Here is a 20,246-nt window from a genome sequence, read left to right on the forward strand (position 1 = left end):
CTAGCCGCAACTAGGCCGATCCTCAACCCACCAGGTCTTCCTGCCCCTCGGTCTACCCGACCTATAAGGACTTCCTGCCTAGTGTCTGGTCCTCTTGATCCGAACATAAGAACCCCCACTTTCTTTGTTCAAGGTCAATATTATACCCACATGGCACAATCAAACCATAGCTCTTGTGCACAGTCAGCGGTTAAACCTTCTGGCAGCCCGGACTCTGATACCAATTGTAGGATCGAAAATAATTTAGATATCTCCACAATGACATGATATTGTCCACTTTAAGCCTAGACCCTCATGACTTTACTCTTGGGCTCTCCCCAAAAGGCATCATGCCAATGGAGATATCTTTTCTCTTATAAACCCCTGATCTTTCCGATGTGTTTTCAATGTGGGACTATGTTTGTAATCTTACAACCCCAATAATGCGCCTCTCTACTTTTCCTATGAGTTGGTGAAGACGAGTCTTCTGATAATCTATTACGCCCTCTTCCATTCATCAAGTGCCATGTATTGGTAACTAGAAGCTTTAGAGCTTATTATTAAGGAAAGCTAATTTTATTACTTGGTGAAAGTATATTCTAATGCTTGGTAGAAGTAGACTCCAATGCTCGATGGGACTTTGTTCTGATGCACAAAGGAACTTTATCATATTACTCGAGAGAACTTTGCCATATTACTCGTAGCTTGGTCATATTGCTCGGCGGAACTTGATTGTATTACTTGGGAGAATAGATTGATTTCCATAGCGTTATAGCAACTAGCATTGGCACTGTAACATTTACTATAGTTGTGGTACTATAGCATATAAGATTATGATTGCTCGAGAGTTAATTTGATTTTTCAGACATTATATGATGTGGTACTATAGCATTTTATTGTAGCTATATAGCAGTCTGGTATGGTAGCATTTCATTGTAGCACGGTTGCTCGAGGATTAGTTTTGAGTTTTCAAAACTGTAGCAATGTTACTCGGGGATTAATTTGAGTTTCCAAGCATTTTACTATATCAGAGTTGCTCGAGAATTAATTTGAGTTTCTAGAATGCTGCAACATTTATTATAGTGTATTGTAGCAATGGTGTTACTGTAGTTGTGGCATTGTAGCACATAATATTGTGATTGCTTGGGAGTTAATTTGATTTTCTAGAACACTGTAGCATGTTGTACTACAACAATTTACTGTAGCTATTTAGTAATCTATAGCTATGTAGCAGTCCCGACTGTAGCATTTTACTACAGCATAGTTGCTCAAGGATTCGTTTTAAATTTCCATGAATTGTAGTAGTGTGTGCTCAAGGATTAATTTGAGTTTCTAGGCATTGTACTATAGTAGAATTATTCGGGAATTAATTTGAGTTTCAAGAGCACTGTAGCATTTATTGTAGCGTACTATAGAAGTGGACTTTAGCATCCCGAGAATGAGATGACTCTAAAGATAATATTGATTTCCAAAAATACTATAGCAGGTCAGGTACTGTAACTCTGATGTTATTGGAGCATCCGAGAATGTAATTGCTCGGGAGTGTAAGTATCCCGGATTGATTTTGATGTTAATCAACCGAGTTAAGTTAGACTTTGTGGATTTGATGTCTTGTGTCTAAGTGTTCAAGGACTTAGGAACACAAGAAGTTGAGTAGAAGACATAGTGAGCGAGAAGGATGACATGGGAAGAGAGTCAATGTGTCCGATGTATCTGAGGGGTGAGGAGCTACAGAAGAGTACATCGGTGAAGTGAGAATAACGTGTGTGCCGTATCTGAGGGACGAGAAATCGAGAGAAAGTCTGCTCAAGGAGAAGGTCAGAGTTGGGTTCGGATGAGCTCAACTCTGGACGACCAGAGCATCACCCAAGCTAGTGGAGTCTCAAAAGGGTCAACATGGAAGTTGACATTGAAGACTTGAAGACTCGAGGCACCTCAGTTGTCTGGAGGTGCCTCAGAACCACAAAAGCTACTTGAGGCACCTCCAATGGACTACAGGCGCCTTAGATGAATAGTAGCCAAGGGGACTTCAGTTGATCGAAGGCACCTCCAATCCCACAGATTTGTTAGGCTGTCATCGCATTAAGGATAAAATTTTATTCACATGGAGGCACCCTGGATGACATTTGAGGTGCCTCCAATGCTACGTCAATAAATGGTCACTTCGACCAGTGGCATATAAATAACACCCTAGAACTAGGAATTCAACAACACACTCAGTATTCATTTTCTGTAATTAAGTTTTGAGCTTTCAACTTCTGTAAGAGACTTCTTCGCCTCCGACCTTTATTGAAGAATGAGTTTCTTTTAGTGTTTTTCATTACCTTAAATTTACAAACACCTAGATTATAACTAAGTAAATCTCCCGAGTCCCTTCTTTATTAGAGTGTCCTTGATAAGATAGAAGCAAGAGAAATTCTAATTTATTTACAGGATATTCACCCCCTCTAGCCGGTCCACCCAATCTAACAAAGAGAACCTATTCATATTGCTTGGCGGAACTTAGTTATATTATTCGACAGAACCTAACCATATTGCTCGCCTTGATAGATCTTTGTCATATTGCTCAACAGAGCTTGCCCCTAATACTTGGATGGTAATAATCCCAAAACTTGAGAAAAGATAATTTCATTACTCGGGAATAAATTTAGTTACCATCAAATATCCCTCCTTCAAGTCGAACTGAGGAGCGCAGTCGAATGAAGTCTGATAAAAAAGTATTTAAAATAATTAGCTCAAGGATAAATCCAGTTACTATCAGATATCCCTCCTTTAAGTTTGACTGAGAAGCACAGTCAAATGAAGTTTGATAAAGAAGTGTTTAAAAATACTTAGCTTGGGGATAAATTTGGTTACCATTATATGTCCTTCCTTCAAGTCAAACTAAGGAACATAGTCGAATAAAGTCTGATAAAGAGTATTGGGTCGAAGAGGATAATCATAAAAATCTAGAATACTAAAAATCCCATAAAGTCCCAACCAGAAAAAGATCCCACTATTGCAAAATATTGAGAAAAATCTAAAGTCTGATCAATCCCGACCAAGGAAGAGATTCAATCTCTTGATCATTGAGACATAAGATTATGGAGAAAACTAGAAATCCAACCAATGTCGATCGAGAATAATGAGAATGTCAAGAAAAGTAGAAATCCAATTTGAGATAATAATAGGAATTCATTAAGACTAGAAGACCAATCCCATCCAAGGATAATAATGAGAATATATAAAGAGCACCAGAAGGCCAATTTATCCTAATCGGGGAGAGAAGTTTGATCCTTTGGTTGTGGGGATAATTAGGAATCTAGGAATAACAAAAGTTCAATAACATCTCAACAGAGCCAATCAGTAAAAACGTCGAAAAAGTAGAAGACCAATCACCAACGATATAGAAAAATAATTTCATTGTGATATCACAAAGTAATCTAATAAAATAAGAAATCCAAACCCTGCAAGAGGATATTGATCCGGTGGTAAGACGAGGTCCACACGGTAGGAAGTCAAAGTGGTCAACATCCAGGGTAGGCAGCCGATCGAGCGAGATACCTTCCCGAGCGGCAGGAAAAATAGTCGACCCGGCATCTTGACAGCTCGGCCTGGTGCCGAGTTTCTGACGCTCATAAGGCAAAGCAAGAAGAGACGAAGGCCGAGCGAACATCCTGCTCGGCTCACCAGGAACACGACATCAACCCGACAGTTAAGGCTCCCTCGCTCGACAGGGCGGAGTCGGACATCAAACCACCAGACGAGCGGACATCCGGGTCGGTCCGACCTTGGTGTCGCCGAGACGGCATTAGCCGAGCAGTTCCTTCGCTCGGCCCGGGAAAGGCGCTAGCCGAGCGGTTCCTCCGCTCGGCCCGGTAAAGGACAAAGGGAGCAGTTGGCGATATCTTCCTAGGAACCAGTGCCACCGACAAGAGGCATAGACGGCGGCATGGTCAAACAGGGAACCGTACGGTGGAAACTTCCATTGTCACGTCAGAGATATGCTCGTGATACTAAGGTATGGCGTCAGCCACGCTTTTCTGACACATCCATTTTAGGTATGCTTTGAGTGTGCACACTTCGGGGAGCGTGTGCGCGCCCCTGGGGAGCCTTATATAAGGACCCCCAGACTTCGACGGAGGTATGCACACATATATACTGTAGCTACAGTTCTCATTTCTTGGCTTCACTCTTCTTTCGTCAGAGATCTTACTTGAGTGTCGGAGGACCCTCGCAGGGGAACCCCTCCCTGGCTCGACGTTGTGTTTGCAGGTCCACGCCAGCAGGAGACTTGCGCCTTCAGAGTCCTGAACCAGTCAACAGGAGCGCCACATCCCCAACACCCATCGACTTAGCTTTCGGATAGAATCAGATATTATTGAGCAAAATGCTTCAATAATTCTAAATACCATCACATGTAGGAATAACTCCAAATACCATTAATAACCTTCTTATGAGAAGCAAGAACAGAGCCTCCTGTTTGTGCAACCAAAATGAGAGTGATTCATCGGCGATATCAGTAAAATGGACGCCTAAATATTGATTCCAGCTCGCGGGGGGGGGGGGGGGGGGGGGGGGGGGGGGGGACAATATATATATATATAGAATAGCTGAAGATTATGCAAAACTACCAGCTTCACTAAACCATCAGGATATATAGACGATTAAGGTTGGGTTAGCGATTGTTAGATATATATCCTGGCTCATTGACCATAATTATGGACTGAAGGCACTAGCTATCTGGCCTTTAATCTAATGCTCGAAGGTTGTTAGAGTAGTAACACCTAGCGCATTGGATGTTATTATTGGCTCAGAAGTCGTTAATTATATTGATGTCATGAGGCAGTAAAAATGATGTCTTAAGACAGTACGAACATATATCTATGGAGCATTGGCCGCTATTAGTGGCTTAAAAGCAATAGTTTACTTATCACTTATGTCATTATATTGATGCCCAAAGGCTGTCACAATACTAACCTAGACACTGTCATAGTTGGCTCGGAGGTTGTTAGCATATACTATAGTGTATAGCATTGTTATAGTGCCCAGGGGCCATTGTATGATACCTGGCCATAGGCCATTATAGTTGCCCAAAGGCTTGGATAACTAATCTATTGATGATGATAATCTTACCTACAAAACATATCTTGAAACAAAGTTAGAAAGATTTATTGAAATAACAAGATAATTGTTTTCCATCAACGACTAATATTAGGCAGATTATCAAAGAAAAACTCCAAATTGTGACATCTAGCATTTCTATAAGGATTTGGAAAAAAACATAATTTATTGTTGCATAATCCAAAAGAATGACTTGGTAAGAAAATAGTCATATTAGATGTGTTCACATCAAACTAAGCATAAGCACGAAAGAATAATTCATCCACTAAATGTATAAAGTATTAGGTGATATTGTTGTCCCCTTGGGGTGGTGCAATGGTTAAGGTATGAGGTGTTGTCACATGAGGTCTTGGGGTCGAAATTCAGCGTGACCGAGCATAACCTCCCTCATGTCTTAGCCATTTGCACTAATGACTAATAGTCAGGAAAAAGGATAAAACTGTAAAACATAATGTAGCAGTAAATAATAGGAGATTTATCTTGCCGATGAAAGCTCCTTAAAATGACCATCTCTAAGTAGTTTAATACAAATAAATTCTTACCAAAAATGTGCTCGAGTTCAGTCCTATCCCTTGCTCGCTTCGTAATTTTTTGATTAAGTGGATTCCATCCTTGCATACATGGAATGCTCGGCGCCTTGATAATGGTGTTCGACAAGGATCGGAAGCAACAAAAAACTTTTGAACTTGTCATTCCTATGGATTGATCGTGTCCCACTTTTGAAAATGGTTGCATGAGGCAGATTTTACCAACAAACTAATAGTATTCTTAATCTTGACGGTAAATCAGTGCAGTAAATATTTGTAGGAAAAAAGCGAAAGACGAGAAATGATCTTTGATGTGGCTAGGTATAAAGGGCAGAGAAGAGATTAATGGAGAGGGGGAGGGCAATTTCGTCAATATACCGTAGCACCTTTATTTAGGGCACTGTAGCATGCGAAAGAAAGGGGTTTTTTTCCTTTCCGTGTTTGGGTCTCCGCCGCCAGCACACCTTCCTCGGCCTTCTCCTCTTTGCCGGCTCTGACGCCGGCCACCGCCAGCCTTCTCCTCCTCTACTCTCCTACGCCTCCGGCCGCACCTCCTCTTCTTCCACACGCCAACATTGCCGATGTTCCACTGCCCCTCTCCCTTTCCTCTCTCCTTCCCCTTCGGCGCCCGACGCACAATGAGGACACGGAGCCTTCTTCATCCCTCGTCGACATCATCGAGCGACGGTCGCTGCTGGCAGTCGCCCCCAAGCCGCCAAGGGAGGGTCGGACCTGCTCCTTTTCCCCCTCCTCCCACCGATAGGCGCCGTCGGTTGCCACTTCGCCCTTCTCTTCGCCGCATGTCGCCGCCGCCGCCGCCGCAAAGGGGGAGGTTGTCTTCTTCCTTTCCGTAGCTGCCGTCGACGAGGATGCCGGTCACCGGCTGCTCCTTCCATTTCTTCCAGCAGGACGTTCTACTTCTCCTCCACCGCCAACTCCTCGCTCCCTCACGTCGTCGCCATCACCTCCTTCTTCCCCGTCGCCGGCGTCATCGACGTCAACACCAACAGGGGCCTTCTCCGCCACCTCATGCATAGAAGGCCGCCGTCGTTGGCTTCACTGCTCACTGGACCACCCATGCCACACTCACGAGTCCTCAAGCGAGCACAATGACCTCTCCTCTTCCTTCTGTTCTCCCTCTCTCTCAAGCTCTCCACGCCGGAGCTGACCCAGCGCTGCCCTCCCTCTACTCTTTCTCCTCTCCCTCCGCCGGAGCTGTGCGCTCCTCGCCGGAGCCGACTCAGTGTTGCCTTTCCTCCATTGTCCTCCCCCGCGTCTTTGCACGGCGACCATCGAATCTGAGCAACCGCAGTGGGCTCGGGCCGCCGCCTTCCTTCATTTTCCATAGCACACCATCAGTCGTCGTCGGCCGATCCACGACGTCGCTGGCAGCCCAGTTATTGTCATGCTCTGATCCGTGCAAATTTATAGTTTCGACGTCCAGCCGACATCCGATCCACGCCGTTGTGCGCGTTCAGCATTGATTTGGTTTTCGAGCCATCATCGTATTTCGTTCATCGTGCAGTCGTTATATTTCAAATTGTATGTTTATGTTGTATTCGGGCATGTGTGTTGATGTTGTGCCCTGGCCTTCGTGCCGGTCTGATATCCCGGCCTGCGTGTCGACCTAGTTTCCCGACCTGCGTGCCGGGCTGATATCCCGGCCTGCGTGTCGACCTAGTTTCCCGGTCTGCGTACCGATGTCTTATCCCGGTCTGCGTGCCGATCTCGTAACCCGGTCTGTGTACCGGTATTATATCCCGATCCGCAGCTCGTCTTCCGGGTCAGTGCATCATTCAACTTCTCGTCGTCAGAACCCGCTCTCCATCTTGATCGGAGTCATCCACTCTTCCGGGTCGCGACAGCTCGAGCCGCGTCCCATCCGAGGGCGCCCCCGTGGGCCAGGGTACGTTCCTCGTTTATATTTCATATGCATTTTCATTATTCTATGGCTTAGCATTGTACTCATATATTCGTTGGATCTGCCTCGAGCATCGGGGTACCGGGGGCTGGGTCAACCTGGTCGCTGGCTGCAGGTAGCGTTGACCAGAGGACTTTTGAGGACCCGGTCAACACGGGAGCCATCTCAACACACCCCCCTCCAAGACGTCGCGACTCAGTCAACATTCTCGCCACCTCACCCAACGGTCTGTCTGACTCAGCTTCCGGACCGGATCAAATTTGGCGCCGTCTGTGGGAACACAACAGCCTGTTCTGGAACGTGAAGATGGACGACGTCGGGGGGTTCTCTGCTATTATCATAATCCCGGAGGATCTCGATGCACATATTATTTTCCATCCCCACTCCACCGGTATTCGGGAGTCGAGGGATCGAGTGGAGCTTCAGCTGGCTGACAGGTTAGTTTTTCCGTTATGTTTTTTCCCTGACTCCACGGGTATTCGGGAGTTAAGGGACCGAGACCAACCCTTAGCCGGTTGGCATGACTTCCCGATCAGGTACGATTACAAGCTCTGCTCTCTTTTTACGATTATAGGAACTGCTATATTTCCCTGATAAAAGAGTAAGGGGGTGTTTGGTTTAGGATAATAGGAGTGGGGAATGGGAATGGGAATCATTGATTCCCATTGTTAATGTTTGGATTATAGGAATAGGAATACAAATAAGGGAATGAATCCTTGAAATTGGGTAATGACTCATTCCCATGTACCTCCCCTTCAATGAATCATTACCCTATTTTCATCAATCAAAATATTCCCTTATTCCAAAAATACCCTTGACTTTAAACTAAAATTTTCTCCATTAATATCAAATATCAAAATATATTTATTTATTTTTTCTTTCATATCACTTATCTCTCCTTATTTTCTCTCATTATATTTTCTCTCTCATCATTTTATCACACACTTTCTCTCTCCTTAATTTCTCCTATCATACTCTCTTTCCTCTTTTTTTTTTCTCATTACACTTTCTCTCTCATCATACTTTCTATCTCCTCAATCTCTTCCATCGCACTCTCTTCCTTCTTTTGTTCTTCATCACACTTTCCCTCTCCTCAATCTCTCCCATCACACTCTCTTTTCTCTTTTTTCTCATCACACTTTCTCTCTCATCATACTTTCTCTCTCCTCAATCTCTCTTATCACACTTCCTCCTTTTTTCCTCAACACACTTTCTCTCTCATCATACTTTCTCTCTCCTCAATCTCTCTTATCACACTTCCTCCTTTTTTCCCTCAACACACTTTCTCTCTCATCATACTTTCTCTCTCCTCAATCTCTCTTATCACACTTACTCCTTTTTTCCTCAACACACTTTCTTTCTCATCATATTTTCTCTCTCCTCAATCTCTCCCATCATATTCACTGTTCTCTTTTTCTCTCACCATACTTTCTCTCTCCTCAATCTCTCTCATCACACTCTCTCTCCTCATTTTTTCTCACTATATTTTCTCTCTCTTCATCCTCTCCTATCATACTTTCTTTCACATCATATCTTCTCTCATCACACTTTCTCTCTCTTCATTCTTTCTTATCACACTTTCTTTCTCATAATACTTTCTCTCTCATCATTCTCTTTCATCATATTTTTCTCTCGCATTCATCTTTCTCTCCCATCTAATTTTTTTTCTTATTTTCCTTTAAGGGTAAAAAAGGAAACTTTGATTTATTCCGATAGAAGATATACAACTAACCAAACATTGCTTTTAAGAGTGATATCCATGCTCATACCCATTCCCATTCCACAATACAATGATTCCCATTCCGATTCCTATTCCTAGGAAAGAACCAAACGCCCCCTAAGAGCCTAGTTCCTTGATCAAAGACTAGAGCCTTCAATTTCTGATCGGACACTAGGGGCCCAACTCCCCGCTCATACTCTAGGGGCACAGCTCCCCACTCATACACTTGGGACATAGCTCCCCGAGCATAGACTTGCAGTACCACTTCCCGATCAGGATCTAGGGGCCTCGCTCTTTGATTACAGGCTAGGGACCTTACTCTCCGATCAGGGGCCAGGGCCCAGTTCCTCGATCATGTGTGCTACAGGCTCAGCACCCTTCACCATAAGGCTCTGCATCCTCTTATTGTTACAGGCTCTGCACCCTTCACCATGAGGCTCTGCATCCTCTTATCGCTATAGGCTCTGCACCCTTCACCATGAGGCTCTGCATCCTCTTATTGCTACAGGCTCTGCACCCTTCACCATGAGGCTCTGCATCCTCTTATTACAACAGGCTCTGCACCCTTCACCATGAGGCTCAGCATTCTCTTATTGCTATATGCACTTCACTCTATTATTATTATATGCTCTGCATCCTTCACTTGTTGTACAGCCTCTTACATCTACAGGTGTTGCTCTCTTCATCCACGGTGCTCTGCTTCCTTCTATGGCTATGGGCTCTGCTCCCTTATATCGGCTTCGCGCCCTTTATCTTCTCCCCTCGCTCCACGGGTATTCGGGAGTTGAGGGATCGAGACAGATCCGCAGTCGGTTGGCACCACACCGCTGTCAGGTATGACATAAGCTTTATTTCCTCATGCTGCTACATGCTTTGCTTTTACTAGCTTCAAAGCTTATCCTTCCCCGTTCGGGGTTGAGTGGTTTTCACTGGTCTCAGACCAGCTTATTGGGTTTCATATTTCCCCCGTTCGGGGTTAAGCGATTGTCACTGGTCTCAGACCAGCTTATTGGATTTCTTATCTCCCCCGTTCGGGGTCGAGTTATCGCCACCGGTCTCGGACCGGAGTATCATTACTGGTCTCGGACCAGCGCCATCACCACCGGTCTCGGACTGGAGTATCATTACTGGTCTTGGACCAGCGCCATCGCCACCGGTCTCGGACCGGAGTATCATTACTGGTCTCGGACCAGCGCCATCGCCACCGGTCTCGGACCGGAGTATCATTACTGGTCTCGGACCAGCGCCATCGCCACCGGTCTCGGACCGGAGTCTCAGTGCGAGTTATAAGTGAGCTCTGCTCTCACGCCCAACGACCTTTCAGGTCGGCTCCCATGCGAGAATTAAAAGTGAGCTCTGTTCTCACGCCCAACGACCTTTCAGGTCGGTAGCCCCAGACTCTCGCCTCAGTGCGAGTTATAAGTGAGCTCTGCTCTCACGCCCAACGACCTTTCAGGTCGGCTCCCATGCGAGAATTAAAAGTGAGCCCTGTGCTCACGCCCAACGACCTTTCAGGTCGGTAGCCCAGACTCTCGCCTCAGTGCGAGTTATAAGTGAGCTCTGCTCTCACGCCCAACGACCTTTCAGGTCGGCTCCCATGCGAGAATTAAAAGTGAGCCCTGTGCTCACGCCCAACGACCTTTTAGGTCGGTAGCCCCAGACTCTCGCCTCAGTGCGAGTTATAAGTGAGCTCTGCTCTCACGCCCAACGACCTTTCAGGTCGGCTCCCATGCGAGAATTAAAAGTGAGCTCTGTTCTCACGCCCAACGACCTTTCAGGTCGGTAGCCCCAGACTCTCGCCTCAGTGCGAGTTATAAGTGAGCTCTGCTCTCACGCCCAACGACCTTTCAGGTCGGTAGCCCCAGACTCTCGCCTCAGTGCGAGTTATAAGTGAGCTCTGCTCTCACGCCCAACGACCTTTTAGGTCGGCTCCCATGCGAGAATTATAAGTGAGCTCTGCTCACGCCCAACGACCTTTTAGGTCGGTAGCCCCAGACTCTCGCCTCAGTGCGAGTTATAAGTGAGCTCTGCCCTCACGCCTAACGACCTTTCAGGTCGGCTCCCATGCGAGAATTAAAAGTGAGCTCTGTTCTCACGCCCAACGACCTTTCAGGTCGGTAGTCCCGGACTTCTGACGGTCAGGGCTCAGATTATTCTCTTCTCCCCTTGCTCCACGGGTATTTGGGAGTTGAGGGACCGAGACGGATCCTCAGTCGGTTGGCATCACTTTGTGATCAGGTATGATAAAGATTCTGTCTTTTTATATTGCTACAGGTTTCGCTTCTATGGGCTTCAAGGCTTATCCTCCCCCGTTCGGGGTTGGGCTATTACCACCGGTCTCGGATCAGAGTATCACTAACGATCTCTCGGTTAGGCGGTCAGACCAATGCCCATTCGGTCTTCCAGAGACCAAGTCCTGGTCAGACCTTCAGATCAATTCCTAGTCAGGCCTCCAAATTGCTTCTTTGTCAGGCCTTCAGATTTTCTGGGTTAGACCTTCAGATCAAGGCTGGGTCAGACCTCCAGATTGCTTCTTTGTCAGGCCTTCAGATTGTTTCTGGGTCAGATCTTCAGAACAAGGCTGGGTCAGACCTCCAGATTGCTTCTTTGTCAGGCCTTCAGATTGTTTCTGGGTTAGATCTTCAGATCAAGGCTGGGTCAGACCTCCAGGTTGCTTTTTTGTCAGGCCTGCGGATTGCTTCTGGGTCACAAGTCTCCAGATCGAGTACTGGTTAGGCCTCCAGAGCACCTCCTGGTCAGGGTCCCAGACTCTCGCCCCAATGCGAGTTATAAGTGAGCTCTGCTCTCACGCCCGATGACCTCTCGGTCGACACTCATCACTCCACTCACTTGTCGCTCCGCCCGACACCCATCCCACTTCCTCCACTGGCCGCTTTGCCCGACACTTATCCCGCTTGCTTTACTCGCCGCTCTGCTCGATACTCAACGTGCACGCTTTGCCGCCCTGCTCGGCACTCATCATGCACGCTTCGCCACTCTACCCGGCACTCAGCTCCTACGTTCCGCTCACTGATGTTGCTCGATCGGCATTCATCGCTTCACTCGCCGCTCTGCCCGGCACTCATCGTGCACGCTTCGCCGCTCTGCTCGTCGCTCATCCTTAGCGCTTCGCTTACCGCTGTGGCTGTGGCTGGGTCGGCACTCATCGCTTACTTGTAGCTTTGCTCGACATACTCGCCCCGCTCGTCGCTCTGCCCGACGCTCGTCATCCGTATTTCGCTCATCGCTGTTGCTTGGCCGTTTACTTGACCACGATTATATGACAGGTACCCGTCGTCCACAGCTACTCGTTCCACAATTATATGACAGACCCGCGATATAACTTTGCATTCAGTAGCGATTCTGTTTATCGTTGGCTGGGTCTAGTCAGTCGGACTTGCGTCTCCTTCGACTAGACTTGAGGGGGAGGCTTGTGATGTGGCTAGGTATAAAGGGCAGAGGAGAGATTAATGGAGAGGGGGAGGACATTTTCGTCAATGTACTGTAGCACCTTTTATTTAGGGCACTGTAGCATGCGAAAGAAAGGGGGTCTTTTCCTTTCCGTGTTTGGGTCTCCGCCGTCAGCACACCTTCCTCGGCCTTCTCCTCTTTGTCGGCTCGGACGCCGGCCACCGCCAGCCTTCTCCTCCTCTACTCTCCTGCGCCTCCGGCCGCACCTCCTCTTCTTCCACACGCCAACATCGCCGATGTTCCACTGCCCCTCTCCCTTTCCTCTCTCCTTCCCCTTCGGCGCCCGATGCACAGTGAGGACACGGAGCCTTCTTCGTCCCTCGTCGACATCATCGAGCGACGGCCGCTGCTGGCAGTTGCCCCCAAGCCGCCAAGGGAGGGTCGGACCTGCTCCTTTCCCCCCTCCTCCCACCGATAGGCGCCGTCGGTTGCCACTTTGCCCTTCTCTTCGCCGCATGTCGCCGCCGCCGCAAAGGGGGAGGTTGTCTTCTTCCTTTCCGTAGCTGCCGTCGACGAGGATGCCGGTCACCGGCTGCTCCTTCCATTTCTTCCAGCAGGACGTTCTACTTCTCCTCCACCTCCAACTCCTCGCTCCCTCACGTCGTCGCCATCACCTCCTTCTTCCCCGTCGCCGGCGTCATCGACGTCAACACCAACAGGGGTCTTCTCCGCCACCTCATGCATAGAAGGCTGTCGTCGTTGGCTTCACTGCTCACTGGACCACCCATGCCGCACTCGCGAGTCCTCAAGCGAGCACAATGACCTCTTCTCTTCCTTCTATTCTCCCTCTCTCTCAAGCTCTCCACGCCGGAGCCGACCCAGCGCTGCCCTCCCTCTACTCTTTCTCCTCTCCCTCCGCCGGAGCCGACTCAGTGTTGCCTTTCCTCCGTTGTCCTCCCCCGCGTCTTCGCACGGCGACCATCGAATCTGAGCAACCGCAGTGGGCTCGGGCCGCCGCCTTCCTCCATTTTCCATAGCACACCATCAGCCGTCGTCGCCCGATCCACGACGTCGCTGGCAGCCCAGTTATTGTCATGCTCCGATCCGTGCAAATTTATAGTTTCGACGTCCAGCCGACATCCGATCCACGCCGTTGTGCGCGTTCGGCATTGATTTGGTTTTCGAGCCATCATCGTATTTCGTTCATCGTGCAGTCGTTATATTTCAAATTGTATGTTTATGTTGTATTCGGGCATGTGTGTTGATGTTGTGCCCTGGCCTGCATGCCGGTCTGATATCCCGGCCTGCGTGCCAGTCTGATATCCCAGCCTGCGTGCCGACCTAGTTTCCCGGTCTGCGTACTGATGTCTTATCCCGGTCTGCGTGCCGATCTCGTAACCCGGTCTGCGTACCGGTATTATATCCCGATCTGCAGCTCGTCTTCTGGGTCAGTGCATCATTCAACTTCTCGTTGTCATAACCCGCTCTCCACTTGATCGGAGTCATCCACTCTTCCGGGTCGCGACAGCTCGAGCCGCGTCCCATTCGAGGGCGCCCCCCTGACCCAGGGTACGTTTCTCGTTTATATTTCATATGCATTTTCATTATTCTATGGCTTAGCATTGTACTCATATATTCGTTGGATCTGCCTCGAGCATCGGGGGACCGGGGGCCGGGTCAACCCGGTCGCTGGCTGCAGGTAGCGTTGACCAGATGACTTTTGGTTAACACGGGAGTCATCTCAGCACACACCCCTCCAGGACGTCGCGACTCAGTCAACATTCTCGCCACCTCACCCGACGATCTGTCTGACTCAGCTTCCGGACCGGATCAATCTTCTAGAAGAGCATCTTGTGTAATTATGAGCGGCACTGATGCATCTTGGATCATCTTGTTTAATAATTTGTTTGCATCATTCAGAAAACCTTGTTTGCATCATTCAGAAATCTCCTAGTTTTGGATAACATGATATAACGGTTTGGATCCTTCAATATCTTGTTCTTTTTTGGTTGAGATTTATTAAAGGAAAAGGAAAGGGAGTCTTGAAGCCAACTTATGACATATTTTCTTGTTGGGTTATCATGCAGAGAATCTTTCAAAATTCCTTAGGAAAATTTCTAAGGCCATTATGCATAATAGAAGTGTTAATCATAAAGATTATCCATATACCGTTTAAATAATTGAATGGCCTCACACTTTTTCCAGAATTTTTCCTTGACAAACAAAGTAGAGAAGCAAGGAAACTCGGCCATGGAGAAATTGATCATTAATTTTATCAAATTCATCATGCAGAACCTTCCATGAATCAAAAGATGCCCAGTGACCACAAGTTTCATGTGTAATAGCTCCATCAATTAATGTGTTAATAATAGAGAACAAAATACTAGCTTCAAGAGTAGAGGCTTCTGTTTTTACATATTTTCTAAGCAAATGTAGGAAAAACTATATTGCATAACTCACTTGTCACTCCAATGAAGAAATTATTTCAACATCAAACCACTTAAGTTTTTAAGGAGATGAAAATCTTGAAACAACCTGGACGCATGGTGAGTCAATAAAAATCTCAGTACATATGTAGTTGGAGAGAAAATGCAAAGCCTCCTCAATCTCGCCCTTATGTGCATAACCAGCAATCATTGGAGACCACAAAATGGAGTTTCTTATATCCAGATCAAATCATAAGAAATCAATGATTAACAATCAAAACAGGCGGATATGATGAGCAAGACGAAACTTAATATCCCACAGGACCTTGATTCGGACGACAAAAACTCAAGAACTCCAGGGGTCGTGCGATGAATCACTGCCGATAACTGACAAAGAAGATACCGCGAAAGCGACAGAAGCTTCAAAGTGTTGCGGGAGCATTTGTTGTAGTTAGCCACCAGAATAGGTTCTCGCAAGGAGAAACCAAGCAGAATTGAGAAATATTTTGATCAAAAATACAGGAAAGAGAATCAATTAACTTGAGGCGTCAATAGATCTCCATACCAATGGTGGCTTAAAGTTTTTGAAATCTGACATGATGAAAAAAAATCCCAGATTTGTTTGAGGATGCTTTGGCTGAACAATTTGGAAAGACCATCACAGAAATCTTCATAGTTCATTCCTTCAACCTTCGACACCTCAACGTCAATGTTTTTGCTCATGTGAAAGTGACGGTTTATGCCTCCACCACGTTTCTTCTCTCTTTTTGCTCATCTTCTATTGTAGCTTTTTGTAGGATTTTTCCTTAGACGGCACCAATTTGATGGTCTATTTTTTCGCTCACTCGGATTCCACCTTTTCAAAAAGCTTAGATCCGTCTTCCAACTTGCAAGATCCGATTTCCTAAGATGTAATACAGATTAGCGCTTGGGCTGGCTTGTCAGCATGACCCTTCCGATGCTCAAGTTAGTCACCGATTAAACAAAGAGTAAAGAAAAAAGAAGAAGAAAAAAAAGAGGAGGACATCTTGGTGGAGAAGAATTGTCTTTGCTTGTGAGAATAAGAAGACCGACCTCCCTAAAATTTGTCATCCGTGATGTTTATATAGTTCTCAGAAAAGATGTTATGTGCCTCTCTACTTTTCCTGCAAGTCGGTGAAGATGAATCTTCTAACAGTCTATTACACTATCTTCTATTCATCAAGTGCCACATATTGGTAACCAAAAGCTTCAGAGCTTATTATTAAGGGAAGTTGATTTTAGTACTTGGAGAAAGTATATTTTGATGCTTGGTAGAAGTAGACTCCAATGCTCTGTAGGACTTTTTTTTTTTTATGCACGGAGGAACTTTGTCATATTGCTTGGGGGAACTTTGCTATATTGTTCGAAACTTGGTGACATTTCTTGGCAGAACTTGGTTGTATTACTTGGGAAAATAGATTAATTTCCTGAACGTTGGTATTGTAGCATTTACTATAGCTGTGATACCGCAGCATATAAGATTGTAATTTCTCAGGAATTAATTTGATTTTCCAGACATGGTAACATGTGATAGTGTAGCAGTAATACTGTAGCTATATAGTAATCCAATAGTGTAACATTTTACTATAGTACAGTTGCTCGGGAATTTTATTTGAGTTTACAGAATTGTAGCAGTGTTGTTTGGGGATAAATTTGAGTCTCCAGGCATTTTATTGTAGTAGAGTTGCTCATGAATTAATTTGAGTTTTCAGAACACTGAAGTATTTTCTATAGCATAGTGTAGCACTGACTTACTGTAGTGTTTTCTATAGCTATGGTACTACACTATATAAGATTGTAATTGTTCGGGAGTTAATTTGATTTTCTGGAACACTGTAGTATGTGGTAGTATAACATTCTACTACCGCTATGTGGCAGTCTGATACTAAAGCGTTTTACTATAACACGGTTGCTCGGGGATTCGTTTTGAGTTTCCGCAAATTGTAGTAGTGTTGCTCGGGGATTAATTTAAATTTTCAGGCATTTTATTATAGCAAAGTTGTTCGGAAATTAATTTGAGTTTCTAAACACTGTAGCATTATTGTAGCGTACTGTAGTAGTGGTATTACTATAGTGTGATGATAATATGATCGTTCTGAAGACAATACTGATTTCCAAAAATATTGTAGCAGGTGCAGTACAGTAGTAGTGATGTTTCTGTAGCATCAGAAAATGTAATTGCTTCGGAGAAGCTATTCATATTGCTTGGCTGAACTTAGTTATATTATTCAGCAGAATCTAATCATATTACTCGTCTCGGTAGATCTTTGTCATATTGCTCGACAGAGTTTATCCCCAATACTTGGATGTTAATAATCTTGAAAGTTGAGAAAAGATAACCCCATTACTCAGGGATAAATCTGGTTACTATAAGATGTTTCTCCTTCAAATCGGAGTAATGAGTACAGTGGAATGGAATTTGATAAATAAATATTTTAAAATACTTAACTCGGCGATAAATCTAGTTATCATCAGTTACCAACATACACTTACGATTTTATAACAACTATGATACTTTGGACACTCCCCATGCCCCTTTCTATATTATGGATTGAACCTTTACTATGCTCGAATATACATTTAATCTTGGGACTTAACCTTCTCATCACTCTCGATTGAGCTCTCCTCCTTACTAAAGGTCATGCTATTTTTTTTTCTACTCCTGTTTGTTTTCCCTATTGTTTCTAACTTATCCTTCCACCATGCATAAGTGTGGTAATGCCGCTTCAAATGCTACTATCTCTACTGATCCTTTCAATATTCTTTCCACCTCCACAGCTATTGCACTAACTATCAAAATAAACAAAGAAAATTATAATTGTCGAAACAAAAACTCATGTAAAGGTCCCTGTTTGATAAATACTCTGGACTTTTTTTAGCTCACTAGCTATACAAGAATATCAAGAAAATTAGAAATACGTGGCTGTGTTAGCCCCTATTATTATTGTGAATTCTTAGACAACCCTGCGGATTTACTTTTTCCATCATATTTACTTCAATTATTAAAAGTCCAACCCTACCTAGACTCCCTAATTTCTAAACTAGATAAAATTGAAATCAAAGAGGAAAATCGTACTAAATATTGGAAAACAGAAGAATATACTATACATATTAAACAACAATTAAATCTTAGCACAATCCAAAGATCCACCTCAAGACATAGGTGTCCAACGTTTATAGTAAATAATGGATCAGAGCAAAAACATAGATAATCAAGAATGATATTTAATTACAAAAGATTAAATGATAATTGTCAAGAAGATAGATATAAAATACCTGATAAAGACAAACTACTAAACAAAATACAAAACTCAAAATGATATTCTAATTTTGATATGAAATCAGGATTTTGATAAGTTAAGATGCATTCTAATTCTATCGAATGGACAATCTTCTCTTATTCAGAAGGACATTTTGAATGGTTAGTGTTGACGAGTGACCTATATTTGGATAAAAGTCAATGCGATGAATATCATGAAAAAAAATCTATTAAGATTTTTCTTAACAAAATTCTATTACGATTTTTTATAACATAATTCTATTATGTTTTTTCATAACAGAATTATATTCTGATTTTTCATAACAAAAATCTATTATGATTTTATTGGGTCTGGGGGTTAGACACTATTTATAGGAATCATTATAAACTTATTGTATAATGAGAATCATTGAATGTCATTCTATTGAGTAGAGAGAATTCTAATAAAATTTCGACAGTTTTTGTGGAGTAGGCATGTCGTCAAACCAGGTAACTCTTCTTTCTTTTTTTTTCTTCTTCCTTGTGTTTGCTCTTTCTTGTGCGCTTTGTCTCGTTGTTCCGCGCGATCTCTTTCTCTCTGTCTCTTCTTCTGTATTAGAGGTTGAGAGGTGTTACCTCTCCTCTTTGCGCAACAGTTAGTAATGTCATTTGGATTTAAGATAGCACCACAAATCTTTCAAAGAAAATGGATGACATTTTTAGAAATGCTTCTATGTTTACTTACGTCTATGTTGATGATGTATTAGTTTCTTCTAAAACAATAGATGAACATTTTACTATTTTCAACCTTTTTAAGAAACATGAACTCATAGTTTCTAGATAGAAAATGAAACTGGCCATAAAAAACATAGAATTTCTAGAAACTAAAATAGGACAAAGAAAAATTACTCTTCAACCACACATCACAACCAAACTACTAGTGTTTCCAGATAAAATGGAAGACACAACAACCTTAAGAGTTTTTATTGGACTTCTTAACTATGCTAGATGTTACTTAAAAAATATTAGAAAAATTAGTGGACCACTATATAATAAAACTTCAACTACTAGCAAAGATCTTTTAATCAATAAGATATTGACCTAGTAAAACAAATCAAAGCAATGGTAAAAATCATTCCAGCTCTAACTCTTCCATTAGACACCGTCTATATGGTAATTAAAGCCAATGGTTGTGACTCGGAATGGGAAGGAGTCTTATTTAGAAAAACTTCAAAATATGAACTTAAAACATTAATATATCCATAAGAACAGACTTTGAAGCAATAGTAAAATACAATCAACAAACCAAAGAAGTAAAAAATAGGTTTAAGCACAAAAAGATGGCTTAAATTACAAACACAATTATAAATAGAGGATTAAAAATCCACTGGAAACATATTAAAGGAATAAATAATTCCCTCGCAGACTCTTTATCCAGACTTTTACACTAACATTTAATGAATATTTTAGGATTAATGGATAGACAGAAAAAGGTGTGAACTTTTGCCATGAAAATCATGAGATTTGGCAATTAAGAACTTCAACAATTCATAAAGCATGCGGTTCAATTCCATTTCTCCTCAAGATATAAACTTGATAATATAGAGAATTATTTACTTGACAACATTTGAAATATCTCAACAATACCATGGAGTTCCAATTACAAGATTGTTGTCATTAATGCACTCTCAAATTACTTCCTGACACTAATTTACAAAGTAAAAGGCAAGAAATACTCTTGCTATGTTATTTTTTCATGAACACAATCAGATACGTATTATGACCGGAAAGAAGTCAAAATAGTCATACAAGGATATGAAAAATCATCCTATAAAGACTTTTACTCCTTAGATGAAGTATTTTCTTTAGCCAGGGCAGTAATAAGCCCAAATTTATTTAT

Source organism: Zingiber officinale, chromosome 10B (genome assembly GCF_018446385.1).
Source record: "Zingiber officinale cultivar Zhangliang chromosome 10B, Zo_v1.1, whole genome shotgun sequence".
NCBI lineage: Eukaryota > Viridiplantae > Streptophyta > Magnoliopsida > Zingiberales > Zingiberaceae > Zingiber > Zingiber officinale.